The following is a 10,898-nucleotide window of genomic DNA, read 5'->3' as shown; positions in this document are numbered from 1 at the left end:
CACAGACAAGTTCTTCCTTCCTGAAGGCCAGAATCAGCAACTCCATCCAGCAGAGAGCAAGGCTGCTGAAGCACCTGGAAGCATTGGCCTTCTCAGACCCCTCCGATTGTTTGGGTACAAGACAACAATCAATCCTGAGTTCCTGGAGAAGTCGCCCGCTGATGTTGACAGTATTGTCATGAAGAGGCCCGGGAGCAATGGTCTGGGCGGATCCAGGGCAAACTTCGGTAGTCAACTTTTCTCTCTTTTCAACATCACGGCCTCAGACAGGGCCTCTCGTCTGAGCCTGCTTCGGGACTTCCTTGACCAGGTGGACGGGACCCAGCTGCTTGACGGGATCATGGGGCTGCACTGCTTTATTTGGCTTGCACGTGTCCTCTGGAGAAGAGTCAAGGGAGGAGCACGCAAGGATCAGTCCCACAGGAACGAATCTCCTTGTGGGGAGCAGGGAACCACAGTGACCGAAGGCGAGAAGCCTGGCGATGAAAGAAGCGAAGACAGTGTGGGCGAGGAAGATGCAGCAGGCTCCGAGAGTTCCTCTGCCTCTTCCTCAGGCACGTGTCAAGCTGCAGGGCTGAAGCCCTGAGGAAGCTGGCCTGCCAGGGGTTCCTTCAGTCCAACGTGCTGCCTGGAGCAGTCCTGCTAGCGAGAAGGACTTGTCAAGGGACTGAAGCCCAGCAGGACAATTCTCAGAGCCTCAAGCCCCTCCCCAACGTTACCTAGAATTAGTAGCTGATAATCAATGTGAGATGCATGCCTTAGTGAAAGATGGAGCTTAGATACAAGAGAATTGTTAGCCATGATAAAGTTTCACATCATTAGCAAGGGATGTAGCTCAAGGTGTGTGAGAATGTATTTATTGCTTTGATGTTAATATTCAGCAGTTGCCCTGGGGCAATGGCCAGGCTACTCCATACCACGCTGATGGCATGATCAGTATATAAGGTTGTTTTCTGTATTCCTTTGCTGTTGTTATGGCTTTTGGTTGTCTCGTCGTGTTAGTTCTATTAAATTGTCCTGATCTCAACCTGCAAAGTTCTGCCTTTTCTTCTGGATTCTCCTAGTCTGGTTGCTGCCAGCTGGGTTTAAACCACCATACAGTCCCCAGGGCAGTGCTCATCTGGCCCAGAGCCTGGCCGAGCTGCTGCAGGGCCAGGCCAAGGAGGTGGTGCCACCCCGCTACAAGCTGGTCTGCCATGTGCTGCTGGGCCAGCGGGGCCAGCAGAGTCTGCTGGTGGCCAGCCGGGCACTGTGGGACCCCAAGAGCGACAGCTTTGCCTCCGCCACTTTCTCCAATGCTTCCCTCTTTGCTGTGGCCACAGTGCATTGGGTCTACTTTGAGTAACGCCTGCCTCTCCCTCCAGCCAGCCCTGGAGAACTGCTTGTAGAGCAGCTGAAACAAAACAAGCAAGCAATAAAGCTGTGCCTTACACCCAAAGTCTTTGGCCATGGTGTGTGCAGGGAGCAAGGTGTGGCTGCACGTGACTGCTCTGATGTCCACTCCAGCCCCCAGCCTGGGCTCCTGGGCCGTTACCAATGTTCTCAGGGTCACTGGGCAGCTTCCTTGGGAACTCAGGATTGATTTTCATCCTGAACCTGAACTATCATATGGAACTGAGAAGCCCAACGCTTCCAGGCTCCTCAGCAGCCTCGCTTTCTGCTGGAACAAGTTCTGCTTCAGCTCTTCAGGAAGGCTGAAGCAGAACAGTGCCCATCTGGCCCAGACCTGGCCGAGCTGCTGCAGGGCCAGGCCAAGGAGGTGGTGCCACCCCACGACAAGCTGCTCTGCCACGTGCTGCTGGGCCAGCGGGGCCAGCAGAGTCTACTGGTGGCCAGCCAAGCACTGTGGGACCCCGAGAGCGACAGCTTTGCCTCTGTCACCTTCTCCAATGCTTCCCTCTTTGCTGTGGCCACAGGGCAAGGCTTCTCAGCCAAGGCCGCTGTGCTTCACTGCTACCCAAAAAGTGAACTTTTCTGTGGGACTGATCTTGATTGCTCCCCTGTTCCTTCCTTCACTATTCTCCAGGGGTCAAGTGCAATCTAAATCAAGCAGATCAGCCACATGATTTGCAAGGCCCTGCAAAGCAGCCAGGTCCTGTCCATCTGGAGCTGCAGCAGGAGGGCACGAGTGGGGTTTGCATTCCTGGGTACCTGGTGCTGAGACGGTGCTGAGAATGGGGCCAGGACAGTTTCTCCCCTGCCTGTCTCAGCCTCCATCGCCTATTGGGTGGGTGGGGAAAGGCTTTGTGACATCACTGATTCTCTCCTGACACCAGCCTACAACTTGGCATATAAGCAGCCCTGAGCAGCTCAGACGCCAGAGCCAGAGCTCGGGTCTGGTGATTGCTGCCTGAGCTCTGCTCAGAGGGACAGCCCAAGCCACCTTGTGTATCCAGGCTTTTTCCCTCAGGAGAGACCACCATGACACTCATCCCATTTTTCCCCTTCAGTGTGGGTCTCTTCATGGCATGTCTGTTTCCGATAAATCTCTACATTAAAAAGTTTAACCTTCCTGAACACGTGAAGCAGCAACCTGACCCTGCAGACAGTGCAGCTGACGAATGGCCCGGAAGCTTTGGCATTTCCAGCCTCTGCAGCTGGGTCAGATCCATGATGAACGTCGCTTCGGAGAGCCTGGAACAACTGTCCACTACTTTTGAGGATGTGACCTCTGACCTGTACCATCCTGTGGGCCAGATTTGGGACTACCTTGCCCAGGTGGACGGGACCTGGCTTCTTTTCAGTGCCTTGAAAACCACGTGGCTGATCTGCGTGACCTGGGTTATATTTGTACTCTGGAGAGATATGAAGAGAAGGAAGGGACAAGAGAGCAATCAAGGTCAGTCCCAAGCTGCAGGGCAGAAACGCCCTTGTGCTCGGTGCGGCCAGAGGATTCCTCAGCCCAACGTGCTGCGCGGAACAGTGCTGCGAGGCAAGAGGACTCGTCAAGGAAGAGAAGCCCAGCAGGACACTTCTCAGGCCCACCAGGCCCTGCCAAGGACACTGTGGCCTCGGTCCTGTCACTTCCATGGAAGGGGCAAGAAGGACAGATCTGCCATGGCCACGTTCTGTGGGGGAAGGGGCCACTTCTCCTCACGCTGCACATTTTGCTGCTGGATGCTCAGGTACCTGAGGCAGATCTGCCGCCTGCACCGGAAACATCTCCCGGATCAGCACATGAGGAAGAAGGGATCGAAAAAGTTCACAATGTCCTTCACTATCCGGAGCAAGTGAGTAGTGCTGTCCCTGCGGGGAGGGAGCTGAGGCAGGAGAGAACAGGCATCAATGGCCGTGAGGTGCCCCACGGGTGCCCACGTCCCAAGAGGAGGGTCCCACGTGCTGGCAGGGTACCCACAGCCCCGTGATGTGCATGCTGGTTGCTCCCCATGTCCCTGTACGGTGGCAGCAGCCAGTGCCAGCCCACAGAATCCCAGGATCAGAGAGTTCTCTCAAGTTACAAGAGACACAGAAGGATTATCCAGTCCAACTCCTTGTTCCATGCAGGACTACCTGCAGAAGTGACTACGCTGAACCTCTTCCCTGTTCTCTCCCTCACTATGGGCCTGTACTTGTTGTTTTCTTGCCCCATTAATGTCTGCATTTACATCCAACCTGACAGGGACATACTCAAGACACATCATCGTGAGGACCTGAAGCAGCAGCCCGTTCCAGCAGAGAGCATTGCTTCGGAACGCTCCAGAAGGATCCTCGGTATATAAGGTTGTTTTCTGTATTCCTTTGCTGTTGTTATGGCTTTTGGTTGTCTCATCGTGTTGATCTATTAAATTGTCCTGATCTCAACCTGCAAAGTTCTGCCTTTTCTTCTGCATTCTCCTAGTCTGGTTGCTGCCAGCTGGGTTTAAACCACCACACCACAGTTCTTGAGAGTGTGGCCTCTGAGCCACCCTGTCCTCTGGGCCAGCTCTGGGACTCGCTAGCCCAGGTGCACAGGACCTGGCTGCCTTGCAGGGCCCTGCAAACGTCGTGGCTGCTCTGCTTGACTCGGAGGGCACCTGGCTTCTGGAGAGAAAGCCAGAGCCAGAGCTTGGGCCTGGTGGTCGCTGCCTGAGATCTGGTGAGGGAATCATTGGCCTTCTCAATCCCTTCCGCTGGTTTGGATACAGGCTAATTGTGTTCTTGGAGAAGCCACCCTTTGATATTGAGAGCATTACCACCAATTCCACAGGCAGCACTGGTCTGTGTGGATCCAGGAAGAACATCATTTGTGAGGGCCTGAAACTACTGTTCACTGTTTTCAACAGTGTGGACTCCAATAGGTCCTTTTCTCTGGGGCTCCTTTGGGACTCCCTTGCCCAGGAGGACAGGATCTATCTGCTTTATAGGGCCTTGCAAATCATGTGGCCGATCTGCTTGATTTGGATTGCACTTGACCTCTTGGGAAGACTGAAGAGAAGGATGGGACAAGGGAGCAATGAAGATCAGTCCCACAGGAACGAAGCGTGTTGTGGGGAGCAGGGAAGCACAATGGCCTCGGCACACCATGAGAGTTTCTCTGCCTCTTCCTCAGGCAAGCGCCAAGCTGCACGGCTGAAACCCTCCAGCAGGCACCGGGGGAAGAAGCGGGCCTGACAGAGATTTCAGGGCACAGCCCAAAGCCCGTGGCAGGCTTCAAAATCCGGCTCGATGCGCCCTCCCCTCCCCAACTCAGCCTCCAGCGCCGGTTGGGCGGGTGGGGAAAGGCTTTGTGACATCACTGATTCTCTCCTGACACCAGCCCGGGACTTGGCATATAAGCAGCTCTGGGCAGCTCAGACGCCAGAGCCACCGCTCGGGCCTGGTGGTCGCTGCCTGAGCTCTGCTCAGAGGGACAGCCCAACCTCGCTCCTCCAGACATTTTACCTCGGGAGAGACCACAATGGTACTCATCTCATTTTTCCCCCTCACCTTCAGTTTCATCACATTCCCTCTGTTCACCATTAATATCTACACGAAGTTTAACGGTTTCATCCAACCTGACACGGACACAGACAAGTTCTTCCTTCCTGAAGGCCCCAATCAGCAACTCCATCCAGCAGAGAGCAAGGCTGCTGAAGCACCTGGAAGCATTGGCCTTCTCAGACCCCTCCGATTGTTTGGGTACAAGACAACAATCAATCCTGAGTTCCTGGAGAAGTCGCCCGCTGATGTTGACAGTATTGTCATGAAGAGGCCCGGGAGCAATGGTCTGGGCGGATCCAGGGCAAACTTCGGTAGTCAACTTTTCTCTCTTTTCAACATCACGGCCTCAGACAGGGCCTCTCGTCTGAGCCTGCTTCGGGACTTCCTTGACCAGGTGGACGGGACCCAGCTGCTTGACGGGATCATGGGGCTGCACTGCTTTATTTGGCTTGCACGTGTCCTCTGGAGAAGAGTCAAGGGAGGAGCACGCAAGGATCAGTCCCACAGGAACGAATCTCCTTGTGGGGAGCAGGGAACCACAGTGACCGAAGGCGAGAAGCCTGGCGATGAAAGAAGCGAAGACAGTGTGGGCGAGGAAGATGCAGCAGGCTCCGAGAGTTCCTCTGCCTCTTCCTCAGGCACGTGTCAAGCTGCAGGGCTGAAGCCCTGAGGAAGCTGGCCTGCCAGGGGTTCCTTCAGTCCAACGTGCTGCCTGGAGCAGTCCTGCTAGCGAGAAGGACTTGTCAAGGGACTGAAGCCCAGCAGGACAATTCTCAGAGCCTCAAGCCCCTCCCCAACGTTACCTAGAATTAGTAGCTGATAATCAATGTGAGATGCATGCCTTAGTGAAAGATGGAGCTTAGATACAAGAGAATTGTTAGCCATGATAAAGTTTCACATCATTAGCAAGGGATGTAGCTCAAGGTGTGTGAGAATGTATTTATTGCTTTGATGTTAATATTCAGCAGTTGCCCTGGGGCAATGGCCAGGCTACTCCATACCACGCTGATGGCATGATCAGTATATAAGGTTGTTTTCTGTATTCCTTTGCTGTTGTTATGGCTTTTGGTTGTCTCGTCGTGTTAGTTCTATTAAATTGTCCTGATCTCAACCTGCAAAGTTCTGCCTTTTCTTCTGGATTCTCCTAGTCTGGTTGCTGCCAGCTGGGTTTAAACCACCATACAGTCCCCAGGGCAGTGCTCATCTGGCCCAGAGCCTGGCCGAGCTGCTGCAGGGCCAGGCCAAGGAGGTGGTGCCACCCCGCTACAAGCTGGTCTGCCATGTGCTGCTGGGCCAGCGGGGCCAGCAGAGTCTGCTGGTGGCCAGCCGGGCACTGTGGGACCCCAAGAGCGACAGCTTTGCCTCCGCCACCTTCTCCAATGCTTCCCTCTTTGCTGTGGCCACAGTGCATTGGGTCTACTTTGAGTAACGCCTGCCTCTCCCTCCAGCCAGCCCTGGAGAACTGCTTGTAGAGCAGCTGAAACAAAACAAGCAAGCAATAAAGCTGTGCCTTACACCCAAAGTCTTTGGCCATGGTGTGTGCAGGGAGCAAGGTGTGGCTGCACGTGACTGCTCTGATGTCCACTCCAGCCCCCAGCCTGGGCTCCTGGGCCGTTACCAATGTTCTCAGGGTCACTGGGCAGCTTCCTTGGGAACTCAGGATTGATTTTCATCCTGAACCTGAACTATCATATGGAACTGAGAAGCCCAACGCTTCCAGGCTCCTCAGCAGCCTCGCTTTCTGCTGGAACAAGTTCTGCTTCAGCTCTTCAGGAAGGCTGAAGCAGAACAGTGCCCATCTGGCCCAGACCTGGCCGAGCTGCTGCAGGGCCAGGCCAAGGAGGTGGTGCCACCCCACGACAAGCTGCTCTGCCACGTGCTGCTGGGCCAGCGGGGCCAGCAGAGTCTACTGGTGGCCAGCCAAGCACTGTGGGACCCCGAGAGCGACAGCTTTGCCTCTGTCACCTTCTCCAATGCTTCCCTCTTTGCTGTGGCCACAGGGCAAGGCTTCTCAGCCAAGGCCGCTGTGCTTCACTGCTACCCAAAAAGTGAACTTTTCTGTGGGACTGATCTTGATTGCTCCCCTGTTCCTTCCTTCACTATTCTCCAGGGGTCAAGTGCAATCTAAATCAAGCAGATCAGCCACATGATTTGCAAGGCCCTGCAAAGCAGCCAGGTCCTGTCCATCTGGAGCTGCAGCAGGAGGGCACGAGTGGGGTTTGCATTCCTGGGTACCTGGTGCTGAGACGGTGCTGAGAATGGGGCCAGGACAGTTTCTCCCCTGCCTGTCTCAGCCTCCATCGCCTATTGGGTGGGTGGGGAAAGGCTTTGTGACATCACTGATTCTCTCCTGACACCAGCCTACAACTTGGCATATAAGCAGCCCTGAGCAGCTCAGACGCCAGAGCCAGAGCTCGGGTCTGGTGATTGCTGCCTGAGCTCTGCTCAGAGGGACAGCCCAAGCCACCTTGTGTATCCAGGCTTTTTCCCTCAGGAGAGACCACCATGACACTCATCCCATTTTTCCCCTTCAGTGTGGGTCTCTTCATGGCATGTCTGTTTCCGATAAATCTCTACATTAAAAAGTTTAACCTTCCTGAACACGTGAAGCAGCAACCTGACCCTGCAGACAGTGCAGCTGACGAATGGCCCGGAAGCTTTGGCATTTCCAGCCTCTGCAGCTGGGTCAGATCCATGATGAACGTCGCTTCGGAGAGCCTGGAACAACTGTCCACTACTTTTGAGGATGTGACCTCTGACCTGTACCATCCTGTGGGCCAGATTTGGGACTACCTTGCCCAGGTGGACGGGACCTGGCTTCTTTTCAGTGCCTTGAAAACCACGTGGCTGATCTGCGTGACCTGGGTTATATTTGTACTCTGGAGAGATATGAAGAGAAGGAAGGGACAAGAGAGCAATCAAGGTCAGTCCCAAGCTGCAGGGCAGAAACGCCCTTGTGCTCGGTGCGGCCAGAGGATTCCTCAGCCCAACGTGCTGCGCGGAACAGTGCTGCGAGGCAAGAGGACTCGTCAAGGAAGAGAAGCCCAGCAGGACACTTCTCAGGCCCACCAGGCCCTGCCAAGGACACTGTGGCCTCGGTCCTGTCACTTCCATGGAAGGGGCAAGAAGGACAGATCTGCCATGGCCACGTTCTGTGGGGGAAGGGGCCACTTCTCCTCACGCTGCACATTTTGCTGCTGGATGCTCAGGTACCTGAGGCAGATCTGCCGCCTGCACCGGAAACATCTCCCGGATCAGCACATGAGGAAGAAGGGATCGAAAAAGTTCACAATGTCCTTCACTATCCGGAGCAAGTGAGTAGTGCTGTCCCTGTGGGGAGGGAGCTGAGGCAGGAGAGAACTGGCATCAATGGCTATGAGGTGCCCCACGGGTGCCCACGTCCCAAGAGGAGGGTCCCACGTGCTGGCAGGGTACCCACAGCCCCGTGATGTGCATGCTGGTTGCTCCCCATGTCCCTGTACGGTGGCAGCAGCCAGTGCCAGCCCACAGAATCCCAGGATCAGAGAGTTCTCTCAAGTTACAAGAGACACAGAAGGATTATCCAGTCCAATTCCTTGTTCCATGCAGGACTACCTGCAGAAGTGACTACGCTGAACCTCTTCCCTGTTCTCTCCCTCACTATGGGCCTGTACTTGTTGTTTTCTTGCCCCATTAATGTCTGCATTTACATCCAACCTGACAGGGACATACTCAAGACACATCATCGTGAGGACCTGAAGCAGCAGCCCGTTCCAGCAGAGAGCATTGCTTCGGAACGCTCCAGAAGGATCCTCGGTATATAAGGTTGTTTTCTGTATTCCTTTGCTGTTGTTATGGCTTTTGGTTGTCTCATCGTGTTGATCTATTAAATTGTCCTGATCTCAACCTGCAAAGTTCTGCCTTTTCTTCTGCATTCTCCTAGTCTGGTTGCTGCCAGCTGGGTTTAAACCACCACACCACAGTTCTTGAGAGTGTGGCCTCTGAGCCACCCTGTCCTCTGGGCCAGCTCTGGGACTCGCTAGCCCAGGTGCACAGGACCTGGCTGCCTTGCAGGGCCCTGCAAACGTCGTGGCTGCTCTGCTTGACTCGGAGGGCACCTGGCTTCTGGAGAGAAAGCCAGAGCCAGAGCTTGGGCCTGGTGGTCGCTGCCTGAGATCTGGTGAGGGAATCATTGGCCTTCTCAATCCCTTCCGCTGGTTTGGATACAGGCTAATTGTGTTCTTGGAGAAGCCACCCTTTGATATTGAGAGCATTACCACCAATTCCACAGGCAGCACTGGTCTGTGTGGATCCAGGAAGAACATCATTTGTGAGGGCCTGAAACTACTGTTCACTGTTTTCAACAGTGTGGACTCCAATAGGTCCTTTTCTCTGGGGCTCCTTTGGGATTCCCTTGCCCAGGAGGACAGGATCTATCTGCTTTATAGGGCCTTGCAAATCATGTGGCTGATCTGCTTGATTTGGATTGCACTTGACCTCTTGGGAAGACTGAAGAGAAGGATGGGACAAGGGAGCAATGAAGATCAGTCCCACAGGAACGAAGCGTGTTGTGGGGAGCAGGGAAGCACAATGGCCTCGGCACACCATGAGAGTTTCTCTGCCTCTTCCTCAGGCAAGCGCCAAGCTGCACGGCTGAAACCCTCCAGCAGGCACCGGGGGAAGAAGCGGGCCTGACAGAGATTTCAGGGCACAGCCCAAAGCCCGTGGCAGGCTTCAAAATCCGGCTCGATGCGCCCTCCCCTCCCCAACTCAGCCTCCAGCGCCGGTTGGGCGGGTGGGGAAAGGCTTTGTGACATCACTGATTCTCTCCTGACACCAGCCCGGGACTTGGCATATAAGCAGCTCTGGGCAGCTCAGACGCCAGAGCCACCGCTCGGGCCTGGTGGTCGCTGCCTGAGCTCTGCTCAGAGGGACAGCCCAACCTCGCTCCTCCAGACATTTTACCTCGGGAGAGACCACAATGGTACTCATCTCATTTTTCCCCCTCATCTTCAGTTTCATCACATTCCCTCTGTTCACCATTAATATCTACACGAAGTTTAACGGTTTCATCCAACCTGACACGGACACAGACAAGTTCTTCCTTCCTGAAGGCCCCAATCAGCAACTCCATCCAGCAGAGAGCAAGGCTGCTGAAGCACCTGGAAGCATTGGCCTTCTCAGACCCCTCCGATTGTTTGGGTACAAGACAACAATCAATCCTGAGTTCCTGGAGAAGTCGCCCGCTGATGTTGACAGTATTGTCATGAAGAGGCCCGGGAGCAATGGTCTGGGCGGATCCAGGGCAAACTTCGGTAGTCAACTTTTCTCTCTTTTCAACATCACGGCCTCAGACAGGGCCTCTCGTCTGAGCCTGCTTCGGGACTTCCTTGACCAGGTGGACGGGACCCAGCTGCTTGACGGGACCATGGGGCTGCACTGCTTTATTTGGCTTGCACGTGTCCTCTGGAGAAGAGTCAAGGGAGGAGCACGCAAGGATCAGTCCCACAGGAACGAATCTCCTTGTGGGGAGCAGGGAACCACAGTGACCGAAGGCGAGAAGCCTGGCGATGAAAGAAGCGAAGACAGTGTGGGCGAGGAAGATGCAGCAGGCTCCGAGAGTTCCTCTGCCTCTTCCTCAGGCACGTGCCAAGCTGCAGGGCTGAAGCCCTGAGGAAGCTGGCCTGCCAGGGGTTCCTTCAGTCCAACGTGCTGCCTGGAGCAGTCCTGCTAGCGAGAAGGACTTGTCAAGGGACTGAAGCCCAGCAGGACAATTCTCAGAGCCTCAAGCCCCTCCCCAACATTACCTAGAATTAGTAGCTGATCATCAGTGTGACATGCATGTGTTAGTGAAAGATGGAGCTTAGATACAAGAGAATTGTTAGCCAGGATAAAGTTTCACATCATTAGCGAGGGATGTAGCTCAAGGTGTGTGAGAATGTATTTATTGCTTTGATGTTAATATTCAGCAGTTGCCCTGGGGCAATGGCCAGGCTACTCCATACCACGCTGATGGCATG

Source organism: Colius striatus, chromosome 10, assembly GCF_028858725.1.
Source record: "Colius striatus isolate bColStr4 chromosome 10, bColStr4.1.hap1, whole genome shotgun sequence".
Classification (NCBI taxonomy): domain Eukaryota; kingdom Metazoa; phylum Chordata; class Aves; order Coliiformes; family Coliidae; genus Colius; species Colius striatus.
This window is presented reverse-complemented; position numbering follows the sequence as displayed.